Raw genomic sequence first — 19,792 nt, 5'->3', positions numbered from 1 at the left:
TTAGGCCCTATTTTGTTCACTTTGTTCACTAATGACGTGCCCGCCGCCATTACCACGGGATCCCTGTTCATGTATGCGGACGATACGTCAATTTTCAGCATCGGAAAGTCTGCAGACGCAGCGATTGCTTCCTTGAACTGTGCTTTGCAAGAGGTCTACAGGTGGTGCCTAGAGAATCGCTTAACACCTCACCCGGCTAAGAGCGAAGTCATGTTAATTAGTACACCAACCATTATAGGACCGCTACCTCCAATATTTTTGGGTAAATCTGTTTTAGGCTATGTCAAAAAATCGCTTCTTCTTGGAAGGATTGTAGATGACAAGCTTACCTGGATACCGCATATGCTAGAACTAAAGAAAAACTTTGCGAACAAAATAGACTTATTGAAGCGCTCAAGGTTCTTTCCCAAAAATGTCCTTTTAAAATTTTATTTTCGTGTAATATTACCTTCTGTGAAGTATTATATTATATTATGGGGTTCGTGTACAAATTCAGACCTTCTGTACTCAATTGAGAAACTTCACTGTAGAGCAGCAAAAACTGTCTACAACTTATCCACAGATACGGAATCTAATGTAGCTCTCGACGTTTCAGGATGGGATACGATCAATTTAGAATACAAATTTCAAATAGTTAACCTTTTTTATAGAGCAAGTAAAGTCTCACTACCTCAGTTTCTAATTAATAGCATATTCATAAGGCGGGAATGTAGCTATTCACTAAGAGACCAAGAAGCAATAGCCCACCTAAATTCAACACTAGATTGTTAAAGGACTCTTTAGCATATAGAAGTTCGGTGCTATGGAACTATGTTAACCATCATGTCAAAAATGTGGGTAGTTTCGCCCTTAAGAATCTCAGGAGGCTACTCAGGAGAAACAATCAATTCACAAGCTGTACTTTTACTAGTTTATCAGGTTCGACGGCTAGGAATAGATTAACTGATTACAAGTACTTTTAAGTTGAGAGGAAATTGAATGTTTTATTGTATTGTAGTTTCTTATTTAGTTTGAAATGTGTCTAAGTTTAATCATAAGTTGGCTAGATACTATTTTGTTAAGTACACGACCCCACGAGCTTTTTAGCTTTAATTCTTATCGTGTATAAATAAAGATTCTACTACTACTACTACTACTACTACTACTACTACTACTACTACTAACAGTCCACCACTTAAAAACTAGAAATTAACGATCAGAAAGCTCTATTTCCTCATATATTTCTTCATTTGGTCCCTTTTTGTTCTCTGTTTTGGGATCAACGTTGTAATACCCAGCGTTCGCGTGGCCCCCTCGTAAGGACTGATATTCAGGGGGTACTCGTGTTTGTCCATCCGAAGGCCTGGGGCGTAGTTCCATGTATGAACCTGGCTCTGACACATGCTTCTCAAGTGGTACGACAGACTGGACAGTATCTAAAACAATGGCTTTCTCAGCTGTCGCTCTTCTGCTGTTTGCCTGAGCTCTTCTAAGCCACCATATCAATACACCAATCAAAACTAGCAACATGAAAACGACGCATGACCATGCAATGTCACCAGCCCGAAAGATGCTTCGTACATCTGTCCAAAAAGTAGTGAAAAATATTCAGATAAAAAGAGGTGCACTGTTTAGAAACAAATCTATCGAAATTACAGTCTCTTCAAACAGTAAGAAAAAAAGACAAGAAAGAAAAGAAAACTAGATAAAAAAAGAAACGTTTCTTTTCCTAAATAAATCAAAACGATATCCAAGTTGGGTAAAAGAGGCAATTCTAAAGCGCTAAGGGGCAAAGAAGTTGGTGTTATTTGATTCATGTTATAATCTGAATTTACTTTAATTTGATGGGCCAATGTCTTGTTTGTTTATTTTGTTTGTTTGTTTGCTGGCTTTTTGAATATTTATTTCGAAATACGTCCTCTTTATATATATATTTAGAAATATACTTCTTTCTTGTTTAATTTATCATTTTTTTTTTCTTTTCTTCTATTTTTTTCAAACCTAGGTGCTTTGATTTTCGCCCTGTTTCCTCTGGCAATACACCAAAATGTCTGAAAAAAAAACTATCATATCGAAGTATACGTTTGGTGCCAAAACCTACTTGAAGCAGTATGTGTATTCATAAATACTGCGTGTAGAAAACAGATAGAACTGTCAAGGATCAAATGGTTTTTGGACGTTGAGAGCGTTAAACATTGCTGGACAAGACTTACTGTTTCCTTCCTCTTGGCTTTCTGACAAAGTTATTTTGTAAGTTGTAGATCCAAACGAGTTTGTGGCATGACACACATAATCTCCAAAATCTTGATCATCAAGAGGAGTGACAATAACAGTGTTTTTTATGACTTTAATGTTACGGCCATCTAGAGCCTGGCCATTTCTTGTCCAAGAGTAGTTAAATGGAATGTCACTAGTTGCATGGCATAGCAAAGAACAAGGAGTGTCCTTTGCGCATGTAACTGATGGTGGGGAAACATCTTCCCTGATGCTGGGCGGCACTGAGTTTTAAGAGGAAAAAAGATAAGATTCAGCATCTTTAATACATGCAAAGGTGAAGTTCCCAAGTCGATGTTTGTATATCTAATACTAGCGGTATGTACCGATGCATGATGTAAAACATGACAGTAATACGTAACCAATACCACTTTCTGAGAGCTGATTGCTACAATTTTCACCCGAATGGTTCGAATTTTTCGCTCGTGAAATCTAGTACCACCAGTTTTTAGCTTCTGCTCGCATAAAGAAATGTTTTCATTTTGTGGCCAGTCACACCACAGTGGATGATACTAACCAGCAATGACCACTGCTGTAGCTGTACGGCGTTGCCCAAAAGCGTTTGACGCTCTGCATTCGTAAATGCCTCCATCAGTAGGGGCGACCTCTTGAATAACAAGAATGTGCTTATCGTTCCTGAACTGAGCCCAAGGTATATTGGTATTTCCATCTTTACTCCAAGAAACAGAAGGCTTAGGATCTCCAGTAGCTTCACATGTCAATACTACCACATCGCCAACTCGAAAAATAGTTCTTTCAGGTAGGCCTTTGACGTTGGGCTTATCTGGTAGAAGTTCACCAAGTTAGCACTTTTTACAAAGCAGTAGCATAGAAAGCCACAACAAGGGAAGTTTTTCTGAGACAAAAAGGAAGACACGGGATCTACCTTTGATAGAGCTTGCCTGATAAGAGTGTCAATGAGTTAGCATGAGTGAAATTTTCAGTTAACCAGTATCATAGCTAGGCGAAAAAACAGGGAGTTTCTCGGGGGGAGAAAGAGCAGCATTCTAACTGATTGGAAATCTAAAGTTTTAGTCGCAAAAGAATTTCATGAAAATTACCTTTGGTTTCAATCGTTACAAAGTTACTAGAAATGTACACCGTCTGCAATCAAAAAAGCAAAAAGGAAAGTAACCATCCATAAAATTGTAAGATTTTTCTTCTTTCTTTTTTCTGTACACAAAGTAAGTTCCTTGTTTTCAGCACAAATGCAGTCAAAGCCAAAGTAGGTAAGATTAAACGAAAAGTAGATTTGGCCGACCGATTGAATGACTGAATGCCCGAACAAAGGAACGATCAGAAGAGCGAATGTCCAACTTAAAGTCATAGGTTTTCTTCATGATTAGAACCGGAGCATAAAGGGTTAGCATTTGCATTCCCTAGCCATAAACTAAGCTACATCTTTTGCAACGTCTAATTGAGCCCGAAAATTTTGAAGGCACCTAAGCGATGGTCCAGCGTCATGCTAGTGAAACAGACCACTGAATTTTATGATACTAGTTTGCATTCTGAGAAGCAGACGTGTGTCACTATACCTTATCGATGAAAGCTCTGAGGAACACTTTGTATTTCGTATTTGGCTGGAGTGGTTTATTATGAAAGTCGTCCTCATTAATGCTTCTCCTTTTTCTTGTTTCACTGTTTGAATTTGCTCCATCTCCAACAACAAATTCTCGGAATGCATCAAAGTCGTGTGCTCTAAACTGAAAAGTGACATACGCTGCAGGAGCAGATGATTTGTGGGCTTCCTCATATGTCATCAAATCCTTTGGCGTAAAACTATCAGGCGAGTTTACCATACCAGTATAGTCCAAGCTGTATCTGATAACGATGACTTGAAAGAAACTGTGAAATGAGATGTTCGTTTATTTAGCAAAAAGCAGCCTAAAAGATTGGCAAAGCCTTCACTTAAAAATAAGGTTTCACTATAAGGCTCATACTTTGCATTTCCTGGAAAGCGTGGTAATGTTATCTTTGCTGTTATGCCTTCTCCACTTGAGGTCTGAGAGAAGGTTGGTGAAGAGGGTGTTTCTTTTGACCACATTTTGGATAATTTCAAACCTGTGCAAGAAAAAGTAAGGACCGAACTCACACCCACATAAAATATGAAAACTCAAGGGCTAACTAATCTGGCTCTTTATCTCGTTAGAAAGCAAGCAACGAAAATGATAGACACTTTGCCGTGATTGGCATGGTTTAGGCTAGGCACGCGTTACTAGACACGAAAAAAGTATAACGTAATGATACCGATTAAAACTGTATAAAACCGATGATATTTTACCATCAGTTTCACCTTCCCAACTTACTTTTTGTTTGAACAACTACAGCTTTGCTATAGGGTCCAGGCCCTGCCACAGTGTAACCTCTAACGGACACTTCATACTTTGCACACATCCAAAAGACAGTCAGTAACACCCTTGATTTGGTTGTATTCATTGTATGAAACGTAGAGTCAACCTTTAAACAGCTCTCCTTCAACTCAAAACGGACTTCGTAAAGTTCAATTAAGCCGTTTGCCACTTCTTTAGGTAGTGTAACCCAAGTGATTTTTTTTGTCGTATCGTTTACTTGACTAGAAGAAACATTCTCTGGTCCACGACTTGGTCCTATTTGAAGAAAATATATGATAATAATTGGACATTTAGTTATCGCTGAGTATAAAACGCTTCATCATACAATGCTAACTAAAGATTGAATTCCCTCTCCCAAATGAACAGGTTATCTTTTAAGGAAAAATGATATTGACTGGTTCACTGTAAAGGAAACTAACAATATATAATAGCATAAACTAGGACATGACCGTTTCTAATTTGAAATAATCAACAAAGTAGACTAAACATACATGAATGTATCTTTGTAGATAATGGGTGGAGTTAACAATTGGTTCATACGTCAGCCTGCGTTCATCGAGATATGAAGCACGCGGGAAGTTTAGAGAGCAAGAAAGATGCGTAAGAGTTGCTCGAGGCGTAGCCGAGAGCAACTTAAGCTTCTTGAGTGCTCTCCAAACTTCCCAAGTGCTTCATGTCTTGATGAACGCACAGCTGACGTATGAACCAATTGTTTTATAACATCTTCAACGCTGTAGTTTATGTAAAAAGGGCAGAAATTCCCTCTTCTACGCTTCAATGCGTTGTTTATTCATTTTGTTTCGCAAAAGTATTTTGCTGTGCCTCAATGATCTTGTCTCAGATTGGTCAAAAACTGACAGGTGAATTCACGCGTAGAAATGAAGTTAGAGTTGCCAAACGAGATGAAACCGGCGCTGATTGTTTTGTTTTCCCTTTCTCTGGATTCTTTCTCGGGAGTTAAAAAATCCATTCCCAAAGAAAAAGTAGGCTGATCTTCATCGGCTTGTTTGCTTGTTGCCATGTCTAGTTTAACCTTTTTGCGGAAGCTTTTCCTGTATTTTTAAAAAAAAATGCTAAAGTCACTCACAAGAAAAAAATTTTTTCGCGGGGCATTTGTTTGCCGACGTCACAAGCGTGCACAATGGAAAATTGAAGCACGCTCGCGTTGTTGAATTTGATTGCACGAATTTACAAGCTATGTTATAAACACCCTTGATTTTGGCACGATGAAAAATACTTGCATTATTTCCGCCCCTGCGTATTCTTTGTTTTCAACATGACAGTTTTGTTTAACGGCGAAAGTCTACAGTCCAAAACAAAACAAAATAGAGATGAAATTGCGCTGCGTCCCGTATACCCATCATTTCTTTTAAAGGACTTTACTTTTTTCCTGTGTTATAATTTTCAAAATATTGTTTGTAGTGACATAAAAGACCAGTGAATATTTCACATTATCACATTTGGAACTCAGTCATATCCTTTTTTGAATCCAGTATGTGTAAAACTGCTAAATGGCCAATTAATTTTTCCTACTTTCTCTTGTTATTTCTCTCTGGCTAAAGGAAACAAGTTACTTACTTGTAGTCACGCAAAAAATCAATCTCAGAGTTAGACTTGATCACTGTGCTTACAGTATATAATTATACTGTACGGACACTGCTCTATTTTATCTGTATGGTAAGAGTAGCTTATGCGTTAAACGCTACTGCATCAGGTACTATTTGAGAGACATTCTTTTCTCATGATGATCTGCACCCTCCTCATTCGACACAAACCACTCCGCAAAAGCAATGAACACTATGACACGCCTTTCTCTCCTATTCTAGCTCATATTTAACTTGTATGGGAAATGTTCTTATATTGACCTCAATAACCGTGGTCATCTCTGTCTCTGCTTTGTGCGAGGCAGTAACGAAAAAAAACCATAGAAATAACAGCAAATACGTTTGACTTAAACTTACTGTCTTCCAGTGTCTCCGCAACCTGGGCAACACTTGCTGGTCCATTTCCAAAAACAGTAAACGCTAACACTGTAATGCTGTAGTTTGTAAACTCATTCAGATCATCTAGAATAAGTATTTGCGTTTCATTTTGTTGCTCGTAAGTGGTATTGAGGAACTTGGCGACCATGTCACCATTTGGTAAGGCCTGATAAGTCAATCTATACCCTTTAATGATTCCATTTCGATCATCAGCAATGACAGGATCCCATGAAACGGATATACTTTTTGAGGATGCAACACTAATTGTAACAGCTTGTGGTGCACCGCTAGGTTCTGAAGGCAAAATCGTGAAGTCAAAAGAACAATTTAGATTAAACATAAAAGTACTTTTTTAAGTCACGACTTCCATTCCTATAATCTATTGCAATTTCACAAATTTGAAAATGACGTTTAAAGGAACATGTTTATAAGTTTCTAAGGAGCTGTAAACAAGCACATGCCAAAAGAACACGTGCGCATTAAAAAAAAATGCCCCCTATTGCGTTACTGGCAACCACATACATATAAATTACAAATTTTGTTGAACTTTGTATGCGATCCACGCCTACACCTCCATATACACGGAAAATTGAGGGTTGTTGCTGTTTACAACATAGGATATCGGTAAAGCAATTAGAAAATCTAGACCGAAAGGACAGTTTTTCCAGAATTTCTAAAATGAACAGCATAAACGCGACTGTTTAGCCAACTAATTAAGATAAGGACGCGGGACTCGTACACCTTTTTTGGACCAAAACACTACGGACTTTTTCAAGGACTATCGAGCCTCATATAATGATTCAAATAATTCGTTTTCTCATGAACACTCCACGGCACTTACACTGGACATTTACGACAGCAGCATTAGAAGTATCATTTCCAAGGCTATTATTCGCCACACAACGGTATGCTCCACTGTCTACTTGCTTCGCACTGGTAATGGTCAACTCATTTTTGTCTTCTGTAAAGCTGATCCTAGAGTTGTTACCTAGGTTAGACCCATCTTTTGTCCATGATAGAGTGGGGAGCGGATTTCCAGTAGCATTGCAGTGTAACGTAACATTTTCTCCTTCTCTTTTTGTCGCATTACTAGGATGAGTGGTGATCTCACTTTGATCTACAATTGCAAAACAAACACCCTCTTTGCGTTACTGGCAACCACATAGCAATAAACATTAGCATATCAACTACAAATCGCATTGTGATAAACGCCTACACCTCCTTATATTTGGAACATTGAGGTTTGCTTCTGTTTGCAACATAGGATATCGGTAGAGCACATAGAAAATCTAGGTCAAAAGGACAGTTTTCCAGAATTTCCAGCTGACTCTCTACTGAAGAAGTTAGAACGATTCATGAAATATTTCACTGGGCCTTCCAGAAAACCGCCTTGGCGAGTTGAGTTCCCTCACTGAATATTACTATTATTACTATCATTATTAGGAATACTTACATTCTACATCTAATGTAGCATCACGTGAGGTGGCATTACCAATGCTATTGACAGCCACACACCGGTATGTTCCACTGTCTGTCCTGTTCACATTTATTATCTTCAACTCTTTGCTTTCTGCTGAATAACTGATCCTGGAATTATTGCCGATAGGATTTCCATTTTTTTTCCATGATATTGTTGGCAATGGATTTCCAGTCGCGTTACAATATAATGCCGTGTTTTTTCCTTCTTTCACCGAGACATCAGAGGGATCGGTGATAATTTCCGGTTGATCTGAAACGAATAAACCGACGGATAAGAATTTTCCTCTAGGGCTTTATTCGCTCAGTATCTTTATACAAATGGTTCTTGGTTAGTTATTCTGAAAAGAATCTACCTATCATATACGTTCCACTATGATGCGGACCCTTGTGCGCTGATTATGAACACATAAATAATTTTTTTTTGTAATAAGGTTTTGATAAAACGCCGTCATTGCTTGTATTAGTCTAACTTCTTTTCATTAGTGGAATTGAAAGTGGAATTTCGGAATAAGCAAGCCGGAAAGTAGCAACGGAAGAACCAAACAAAGGTTTGTAAACAAGCCAAGCGCCGTAATTTGCATTATTACAACGTGCTGTGCAGAAACCAAAATCCTGAAAGAAAAAGAGGAACGGAAAGTCCGACTTTCGAATGTTTTCTCGCTCAGTTAGATTGTAAGCTTAAGTACGGTAACAAAAATCAAACACAGCTGATACTCGTAAAGTAGTGTATAGTTACGTGTTTAAAAACTAAACAGAACAAAACAGGAATGATAAAACTTGAAATTATATCCACACTGGCATAACTGTCATAAATTTATACAAATTGTTACGATTTCAGGTCGACTGCTTTCAGATCGCCATGACCATGGCGATCTGAAATTTCATCTAATGTCCTTCAGGTGAACTGAAATAAAAATTTGCTCCGATATTAAGATATCAAGAAATGGGGAGAAACACTCGACTACGTCCCGTGTTTCTTCTTACACTTCTTTCGTGCTCTAGCCGCCTCTTGCGTGTTTTACTACAGCACAGAGCACAGTCAAGGCTTCTACATTTGTCAAGTATAGTGCTCACTTACATTCAACATTTAATATGGTGATATTCGAGGTAGCGTCTCCAACTTCATTATGGGCGACACAAAGGTATTTTCCGCTATCTGTTCTGTTCACATTCGCTATCATCAGCGACTTGTTGCCTGCTGAAAAACTAATCCTGTTGCTGCTATTTACGAGGTGTTCATCTTTAAACCATGTCAGCTCAGGCTCTGGATTTCCAGTGGCATTACAAATTAATGACACATTTTCCCCTTCTGGTTTCGTAATATCCTGCAGGAGAGCAGCTATCTCAGGTCGATCTGTAATATTGAAAACAAACCTTGTACCTCATTCAAACCAAGCCTCAAAAATTTCTTAAAGATGTTTTGTTCAGCGTGGTTTAAGACTGTTTGCTATTTAAACCGATGTATGCCGACTTAAACAAGGTATGTTGAAAATAAACGTTTGCAACGAATTGAAAACCTATAAAAAGTTTAGATTTTTTGTTCTCTGTTCCTGACTTTCGCTTAGGTAGATTTGGTTTAATAAGGTATGTTTAGCACGACAACTAAAAGTCAAGTTTCCTCCTTCCCTTTTTTGCTTCCTTTTAGGACGAGTAGTAATATCAGGTTTATCTGCAATTTTTAACTGCAATTTTTAAAACTATCTGGTTAGCATAGGGTAAATAAATAATAAGCAAAAAGGCGTATGCATAAAAATGCATACATGACAGTACAGCCCTGTTATTTTAAAATAAAAATATAGGGTGAAAGGTGTGCTGCTGCGTGTATGACCGGATGCTAATCAGGGACCATGATTCTTAGACGAGAATTATTACAAAAGTTGACCATGGCGAAAACAAAGTGAGAAGTGTGTAGAGAGCTGTATTCAGTGGAGGTCTGGTTTCAAAATACTATTCATACCCTGGTCGAAGAAAGTAGAGTGTTATTAAGATTAGAGTGTAGAGATAAGAACTCACATTGGATATCAACAGTAGAAACGTTTGAAGTATCATTTCCAAGGCTGTTGTTCGCCACACATCGGTAACTCCCCTTGTCTTTTCCGTTTACATTTCGTATATTCAAGCGCTTATTATCTTCTGAAAAATTGATCCTGGAATTATTGTCTATAACGGAACCATCTTTGGTCCATAATATTTTCGCTGCTGGGTTTCCAGTGGCATTACAAAATAAAGTTAAATTATTTCCCTCTTCTTCTGTGACGAAAGCTTGAGGATGAGAAATGATCTCAGCTTGATCTGCAATTTCAAAAATACTTTAGTTGGCATAGGACGTGCACAAAAGTATAAATATAACATGCCAAAAAAAAAAATAACGTTATGTGACCACTTGCGGTTTGCTTCTTTTTCAGCATATCTTCGCTCCACACTTAGACTGATCCGCTTTCCTCATTCTTTCGGTGAGATAATATAAGTGCTACTACAAAAGGAAGCTCTTAATGAAGAAAGGCTGCATAACTTAAAAAAAAAACTTCCTTGAACATCATTAAATCTAGGATGCATGTACATGCTGCGATATCATTTATATCGAAATATCAATGTTTCAAAACACTAACGCAAAGACAGAAAACAGTCACTTCCCATCGAGGCAAATTCTCCATGCAAAACATAAATAAGACCAGCAGTAAGTATATCGGTAAATAGTTTATAGACAGTCGGAATATTTTTAGGGTAATAATGAGTATTTATTCAAATAAGCTTAAAGTTTAAGCAATTTTCGGAGAATATCTCGGTAAAAATAGACGAGCTTATACCTAGAAAGCAATTAATTCGATTAACTCTTGCTGCATTAACGCGGATTAGCAGATTTAAGCAAAAAAATAACTCTAGAAAACGAAACATTCGAGTTAAATTACAATATCGAAATATTTTGCTTAAGAAAATCAACTGAAACACTGAATTTCAACAAATTCAACTTGAAAAGATCCTTCTCTCGTACTCAAGAGAATTCAACTCGATTACATTGTAAATTTCGGGAGAATTAAACGGATAAAATTGATACGCAAAGAGGCCAAAGCTTCTTAATTCAAATTAAACGAGGTTGATTTCCGCTTCCACATCTGTTAAAAAAAATCTGTCTTCGAATGATGAAAAATGATTTTTACCTCCTGGGATAGATAAATAAAACAGTACCAGTGACAAGACGAAGAACCGATGAAAAAGACGTTTTCTGAAGGTACAAATTCTTACAAGACGTTCGTCCATGCTTAGGAAGCATAGTTTGATCAAAAGGAAGATGAAAGAATCGACCGCAACTTAGATAATTATTGCTAGAGTTCGAAAGGCAGTCACAACAAGGTTTCTATATAACACACGTTCTGATTGGTTAAAACCGCATGCTTTATCAGAGTACGGATACACAGAGTAACGGTGTCACGCGTCGACCGATTTGTGCAGTGGCTCCCCATTTCCCAGATGTATTCCCTTAATTTTTTTTCTTTTTTGTGCTTATTCGTAAGTGCAGAATAATGAATGGATTAATGAGGGAATAGTTTGGGGCCATCAGATCATATTTCAATTGCTATTAAAAGTTATCCACGTCAAACGAAGTCTACTGCCACTAAAACCACTATAACAATTACTGCCACTGAGTACAAGTACTACTGCTGCTGCCGCTACTTCAACTACTACTACTTCCACTACTGCTAGTACAGTAAGCCAAAGTCGATAGGGTTTTTTTACCAAAATATCAACCCCTAATAAAACGATTCTATGAACAGTGGTATCTGTACCCTTATTGATAACAGCAATTTAGCCCATCGGTTTAGCCCTCATCAATTTAGCGACATTACTGCCACATGCGGAAAGGAATGATAGTGTTTATACATGCACGACGGTTATTTGAAGTCACTTACACTGAACATTAACCGTGGAAGCGTAAGAGATATCTCTTCCAACTCTGTTTTACGCTTCACATTTGTATTTGCCACCGTTTATTCTGTTCACTTTCGTTATTGTCAGCTGTTCCTGGCTTGGTGACAAAGTGATCCTGGAGCCGTTACGTAAAGGATTTCCATTCTTGGTCCATGATATGATCGGGGCTGGATTTCCAGTGGCATTACAATACAAAGTTACGTCATGACCTTCTTCTGTTGTGATATTGCAAGGATGAGTTGCGATCTCAGGTTTATCTGAAAATAAATATGGCATTTGTGCAAGGTTGATTAAAAAAAAAGATTAGTTACATGTACATGTAATAATAACTCTTCTGAGCCTGTTGTGAAGGTGTATTTGAAAGTTCTCACCCTGTCTTTTGTTTAATTTATTGCTGACAATTAGGGGAAATATACTCACAGTACTAAACCCTACTTATGTGTTAGTGGAAATAAGGCCCGTACGAGAATTGAATACGTGACCTCTGCGATACCAGTGCGGCGCTCTACAAACTGAGTTAACGAGCCAACTGAGAACTAGTCATTATGTTGATTCGAATTAAACCCGTTGAAGTGATAAATCAATGAATTTCTTTTTAATTTTCTTTTTTCAGGCCTTGTTTCCACTACTACATAAATAGATTTTATTACTGCAAGGATCGCTTTCACACATTTCATGCAACCACAGTGCACATATATGATTCTTATATTCAAATTCATTGATAGTAATTGTTGAGCAGTTTTCAAGGACGATATCTATTGAGAGACGAGACGTCTTCTTCAGCTCCAATGGTAAAAATGTATCTAATGAGTGTTTCAAATTCGTTACTTAAGAGAAAGGCCCAGTTTAAAACTTTATCGTATACCTTCAATTATGATCATTGTCGTGTCCTGTGTGCTGCTTAAAATATTCGTGACGTTACAGGTGTAATTTCCCCCATCCCTTGAAGAAGCTGCAGTGATTGATAACTGTATTTGACTTTCATTAAAGGATGGAATTGTCACTCTAGAACCATTGATCAGCTTCGAAGCATTCCTAGCAATTACAGTTCCGTCTTTTACCCAATGCACTTCAGACACTGGTGGCGACGCTTCATACCAACATATCAGCCGGATATTGCCGCCCTTGGCCACATATTGCTTCTGATTGCCATCGATTGACACTTCTGGTTCAACTGAAAGGTAAATAGGATTGGCGTTAGAGTTAATAAAAATTTCGAACAGCATCTAATTGCTGCTTTGTGATGATGTCGAAATACATCTACGTTTTTGCCGCGACTGTTAAATAACAAACGACGAGGAGTAGACAGCCCGTGATTTTTTCAACTGAACAAGTATTGGACAAGGTAACGAACGAAACAAAATAAGTCCGATACAGTTTCTAACGAAATAAATATTTCAGAAAAGACCACGGCTGCACTATCCAATTCGGTATGGATAGGGTGCATCCAAAGGTAAATCTACAAACCAGGGTTGGTCCCAAGAATGTAAATATAATGATCTATGAATGTAAATGGAATAGATATTAGAAATAATAACAACTCACAAGTGAAAATGGAAGAATTTAAGACACTTACAAAGAACATCCACTTTGAAATTTGCGGTGTCATTTCCAACTCTGTTCTTCGCCACACATCGGTATTCACCGCTATCTGTTCTGCTTACATTCGTTATAGTCAACCGCTCATTGTCTTGTGAGAAGGTGATCCGTGAATTGTTGTTTACTGAAAATCCATCTTTGACCCAGGATATTGACGGTTCTGGCTTTCCAGTGGCGTTACAAGACAAAGTTATCTTTTTTCCCTTTAGGACAGTTTCTCCTCTTGGATGAATGGTAACTGATGGCAATTCTGTGTGAAAAGACAGCAGCAGAAGCTGTGTAATTTGATATTTAATATACTTTCTTAAAACAAATACTGGAGTGAAATGGCGATTCTTTTTCTGAGGTTTGTGCTCTTTTTCTCCTACATGTAAATTCTTAGGTCTCGTCAGTGATTGAGTAGTTTTTTTTCTTGAGACAGATTAGTTCTAGCCCGGAGGTCTGTTAATAACTGTAGACTTCGAACTTATTTTTCTGGTTGTGTATTGTGGTGATTTTGATGGAACGTCCCAAGGGCTATCGCTTACACTCTTATGAGGTTCCCCTCTCTGATTGGTCTTCATTCTCCTCTCCTTCTCCAAAATTAAATCACAAGCCCTCTCCAATATACAACTTATCTAGATGGCAATAGAATTAAGTAGCCCATCTGGAGCCTCACTGAAACGCCTACGGTAAAGAGACAATCGTAGTTGTAAAGTGCTTTGTAACATACAGTACCTGGGCTTATGACTGACGTCTTCTGGGATGAGTTGCCAACAGCATTAATAACAAGGCAGGTGTAGTTTCCCGCATCTCGAGAAGTACTTCCATTTATAAGCAACTGTATTTGGCTTTCATTGTAATATGGAACAGTGAGGCGGGACTCGTTGCGGAGTAGCAGACTTGAATTTCTAGAAATCACATTGCCATCTTTTATCCACTGCGCTTCAGACACTGGTGGCATTGCATTGTACTCGCAGATGAGTTTCTTAGTTTTACCGATAACTACAAACTGTTGTGGACCACCGATAATTGCTACTTCAGGTATATCTACATTTGAAAACAAAGGATGGATTGCATTTTGAACAAACAGTTCATCTTTTCAACTACTAGTTCGACAGGTTTATCAATTCAGTTTTGTACAGTTTTGGTGTTGAACGTAAATGGAGTCTTTCGACTTTAAATAAATCTGAAATCCCCAAACAAATGCTATGAAATGGAACTTATCCTGAGACTTACAGATTTGTGCAGTTGGCAGGAAAACATAACTTTTTCTCTTCATCCCGACCCCGTTGATTCACCTTTAGACCTTAGATCTTTCATGATTAAAAATACATATTACTTCAATGCACTTCTAGCATAGCGCCGTGGGACGTAGCATTTCCAAGACTGTTTTCTGCAATACAAGAGTACACCCCACTATCTCTTTTGCTCACATTCTTGATTGTGAGCTTCTTTCCCTTGTCAGGAAAATTTATCCTAGAATTGTCACTGGTGTTCAGAGGAAACCCATTTTTAGTCCATGATATTGTAGGTACTGGATTTCCGGTAAAGTTGCAAAATAAAGATGCTTCGTCTCCTTCGGTTCTTTCAATTAATCGTGGAACAGTTCGTATTTCGGGTTTATCTACAGTCGTCCATATCAAGACAATCAAAATAAGCAATAGATTATTTCAATAAAAAGAAAGTAGTATTTTCAGGTGCTCCAAAAAAAAACAATCTTGCTTGGGAGCATTTACACAACAGATAAGTAACCGCTGCATAGAGGTTTTAAGAAGTCAATGCTTTTTAAATCAATAAATTTTGATACTTGAAAAAGTAAAAATAAAAAAATTTAAACTAGGGTTAAAGATCACAAAGATATCAAAATCCAGCAAATAATTTACTCATCTATTTAAATGCCATAAAATTCATGAGAAGATAAGTACCGAAGGACAAAAAGTTTTCTTACATTGGACACTTAGTGTAATGACATTGGAAGAAACCTTCCCGAGGCTGTTATTTGCCACGCACTGGTATTCTCCGCTGTCTGTTCTGTTTACGTTCGCAATAGTCAGGTGCTTGTTGTCATCCCTCAAAGAAATCCTAGGATTACTGTTGGTATCTAAATGAGATCCATTGAATGTCCAAGATATTGTTGGTTTGGTTGTCCATCAACATTACACAACAGAGTCACATCAGTTCCTTCTACAGGTCTAGTATCCATTGAAGTAACATTTGGTTGATCTAAATCTGTAATTATCAGCAAGCAATACAGAAAATTAACATTAAAAAAAATCCTTTGAAATATAACTTAAAGCTTCGAGAAAGAGCATCAGTGCTTAATAATGATTTTCGATGATTTTTTCTTCCTTCATTTCTTTTTGTTTTCGGTGGCAATGCTTTTCAATTTGAGAGAAAGTCATGCAATTAGTCTCTTTTTTTGCTCCCTCGGTCGGTGAAGTGTACTCGGCACCCGATTCGCTCGAAATTAACCGCTTACATGCGGATTTAATTAGCATCAAATTAACGCATACAAGCGGTCAAAGTAGGGCCTATTTACCTATCGTGAGCTTGTGACGTATACCGTCTAAATATTTGTGCCCTTTTCTAACCCCTTTGTCAGGATCAGGTAATGGGAAACAACAACCTAAAGGTTCGCGTTGTGCAGGGAAACAAAGCAGCTAGTCAAAGGGGTCAGAAAAGGGCACAAATATTTTGACGGTATACGTCACAAGCTCACGATAGGTAAATAGGCCCTACTTTGACCGCTTGTATGCGTTAATTTGATGCTAATTAAATCCGCATGTAAGCGGTTAATTAAAGGCGAATCAGGTGTACTCGGCGTTCCTCCGCTATCACACATATTTGTTACCAGTCCTCGTCTGCCACGTGGTTTATGCGAAGGATGATGTCATGTTCCCTTCACAAATAATATAATAGGAACTACAGCCGCCGCTCCAAGTAGGGCTAAACGTAAGTCGATAGCTTGTTCTCTATGATAAAGAGGGCATATAACCTCACCAAACGGCTGTCCCTTTACCCAAGTAAGCTAGCGAAACGAATATACTCACTTTTCAAATTAATAAGTAAGATTTAAATGTCTAATGACAAAGGTGAAGACTACTTAAATGATTTCTCGTTGGCTTTGTGTTACATTGTTTTCACAGGCTCTTTGTACTTACATAGTACTGAAATCTCCACTTCTCCTCTAAGTCTGCTTTTCCTAGTGTTTACTTTTAGCGTGTAGCTTCCCGCGTCCGATCTCTTTATTCCGAGGAAAATAATTGATGTGTATTCATTTGTTATGTTCGCGTCTAAGCGACCTTGGTACGAGGGGTCTATCCAAGGTAAGTTATCGGAAGGAATTTTTTCCATAATCTGCTCTGTAACAGTTTCAAATAACACCATACGAAGTGATTCACCTTCGTCCAATGTGTACCTCCATTCCAGTGTAACATTGTCACCTTCCAAAGTAAGGAGTGGATTTTGAGGTTCTTTAGTAAAGCTCGCCCCTGATGATGTAAACAAAAAAGGCTTTCCAGCTGCGCTCCGCCACCAAGTTTTTACTTTCTGATATAACTTCAAGTCTAACTTTAAACAACTAGCGTATAACTACATTTTTTGGGATCTCTAAGAAGAGCATCATATCCTAATAAAGATGCCCAAATATTGCGGAAATATTTAGCAATTATAGTATTTTGCAGGAATATTTCGACTTGACTAGTTTTAAAATTACCTTTAAGTATTAGCAGCTAGTATCGTTTTCTTACTACTGTTGTAGTTTCTGAAATAACTAAGAAATAACAAGCCGGCACCCTAAAAAGAGTGACACACGAGAGGTAGATAATATTACATAACACCACCTAAAGCTCTTCTTTTGCCGCAAACCTTTTTGCAATACTCCATCGCAACCTATAAACACCATGAGAAAATCTCCCTCAAACCTGTCAGAATTATTTCTATATCATCAAAGGCAGGAGCAGCTTTAGTGAGAACTGTTACCAGTATAAGAAGCTTATCATCCATGCCTTTAAAGATAATAATGGTTGTCTTGTTTTTAAGAAGGAACTGCTAAGTATGTGTAGCAATTTGTATGATTTCTGAAAAGTAATATTATATGCAGTGAATCAGATCAAAGAATAGAGTTGAGTATATACGAGTATTACTCTGACATTATTCCTAAATATGAACGCTTTTCGCTTAATGATAACGCTTTCTAACACTTATTTCCCTTCATTTTGAGAGCGTTGAAGCTCATTTCGTAAATATCATGTAGCATAAAACGAGAACTCAACCTTTCACAGTAATTACTCTTTCATCTTCTTCCGTCGTCACGCACGCAGTCACGGTGAAGATCGGCAAAAATGAACCGCCAATGAAAACAGCAAAACTCAACAGCAAAAAAAATTACTCAACAGCAAAAAAAATGTTATACTACACGAAAATGGAACGAATTAAACCAGCTGCTTGTCACCGATAGCGCCATCGTCTTTTGAAACACCCAATAAATAAATACCCCAATCCAGGTTACTAAAACGAGGGAACACCGAAGCCTTGAATGAGGCTCGTATAGCACGACATCAGTACGAGACGAACAGGAAAAATAGCTACTTTCTGGTTTCGATATATTAATAAAGCAACACCGATTTATCCCGTGGAAATCACTTTCACTTTTAAGTAGAATTTCAAGACTTTCTATACACTACATTAGGCACTTATAAGGATATTTCTTGTCGGGTTGTTTATGTTCATCTCGCATTCCATACTGTTCTCGTGATAGCCGCCGCTTTCTCTGTCAAGCCTCACATCACGAAAGCACGATACACGATTGGAAACAGCTGGGTGCCTGATAGTCGTTGATTATATGAAATATTAATGAATAAAGGCTGATAGTTTCGAAAGAAACTGTTTGGGGCTGCGTCGGTGGGAGTAACGAAATAATTTGGATATATCAACAAAGTTGAAATGGTAAATTGGCCACCGTAATGATTACAAAAGCTGACGTTTCGAGCGTTAGCCCTTCGTCGGAGCGAATAGAGGAATTGTGGGTTGTGTGTGCTTTTAAAGGCAGAAAATGGAGCTACGTTATTGGTGGGTGCATGGCAACGAGAAAAACATGAATAAATTAATTTATTCATGTTTTTTTATAATTTATAATTTATTCATAATTTATAATTTATAATTTATTCATAATTAACATGAATTAATTAATTTATTCATGTTTTTCTCGTTGCCATGCACCCACCAATAACGTAGCTCCATTTTCTGCCTTTAAAAGCACACACAACCCACAATTCCTCTATTCGCTCCGACGAAGGGCTAACGCTCGAAACGTCAGCTTTTGTAATCATTACGGTGGCCAATTTACCATTTCAACTTTGTTGATATATCCAAATTATATATGAAATATTGACTTCAATATTCCGACAAGTTCGTTGACGACCATATTAAACTTACACATTCTCATAGACATATCCAGGCTTCATCTAACTTTCATTTTCAGAAATACAACAAATTTTATGTGAAAATCACCAATTCTTAGCTTATATTCTAATATCTATCCGGTAAGATCATAGCTTTAGTTTTGTTTATACATATGAGCATACAATGGCTTCCAACAATGAGATACTTCTTCTAAACCTTACCTTCTGCAGAAAATACGAAAAGGGCACACACAAAGATTGAAAGTGAACCTGCTTCCATTGCAAAGGATGTCTTTTGTAGTCTTTAAAATCGATTGAGCTGCTTTAAAGTGAATAAATACCGCCTTCTTCAACATAAAGAAGCAACTAATCGCTAGAACGAACCTCCCTTTGCCGACGCTAGTGTGTAAACACGATGATCCTTGTCACGTATCATTTTACGTTTCTTAAACAATTATTGACTAATGGGTCACGCATTTCCGTCGAGTTCGGTGTTCGGGTTTTTAAATATTTTCCACACAAGAGCTGTCTAATAACTATTCGTTTTGATCAATAAAATGAAAGATTTCTGATACTTCAAATTTTGTATAAAATGGAAACTGTTAAGTTTCCAAATATATTGGTCGGTGTGGAAAACGTTAATCATTTGCCGCATAATAAATTCTCATAGAAGTAGACGGATTTTAGAGTTGGACTGTCAATTACATTGTTTACCAAAGTAATTCCGAAGACTCTTCCTTCAAATCCTCGACTTTTAATCCAAACTTTTCAGTAGGTGAACGTTATTCTGCTAACCTGGAGCGAAAAAAACGGGAAA

General features: G+C 37.6%; 1 pseudogene across 1 annotated transcript; it reads right to left on the bottom strand.

Moving 5' to 3' along the window:
• Nucleotides 1-456: 456 nt before the first annotated feature.
• LOC111337983 (contactin-3-like) lies at nt 457-17,578 on the bottom strand (annotated as a pseudogene). The gene is made up of 19 exons (XR_015992947.1): nt 17,497-17,578; nt 16,735-17,016; nt 15,734-15,802; nt 14,326-14,620; nt 13,569-14,002; nt 12,858-13,166; nt 11,974-12,249; nt 10,079-10,357; nt 9,144-9,419; nt 8,040-8,315; nt 7,419-7,703; nt 6,566-6,880; nt 4,560-4,859; nt 4,194-4,314; nt 3,789-4,098; nt 3,315-3,357; nt 2,771-3,037; nt 2,193-2,477; nt 457-1,562 (listed from the first exon to the last, which is right to left on the bottom strand). The product of XR_015992947.1 is annotated as a contactin-3-like (transcript).
• Between the last annotated feature and the right edge of the window lie 2,214 nt (nt 17,579-19,792).

This window comes from Stylophora pistillata, chromosome 11, assembly GCF_964205215.1.
Source record: "Stylophora pistillata chromosome 11, jaStyPist1.2, whole genome shotgun sequence".
Taxonomy (NCBI): Eukaryota; Metazoa; Cnidaria; class Anthozoa; order Scleractinia; family Pocilloporidae; genus Stylophora; species Stylophora pistillata.
This window is presented reverse-complemented; position numbering and strand designations above follow the sequence as displayed.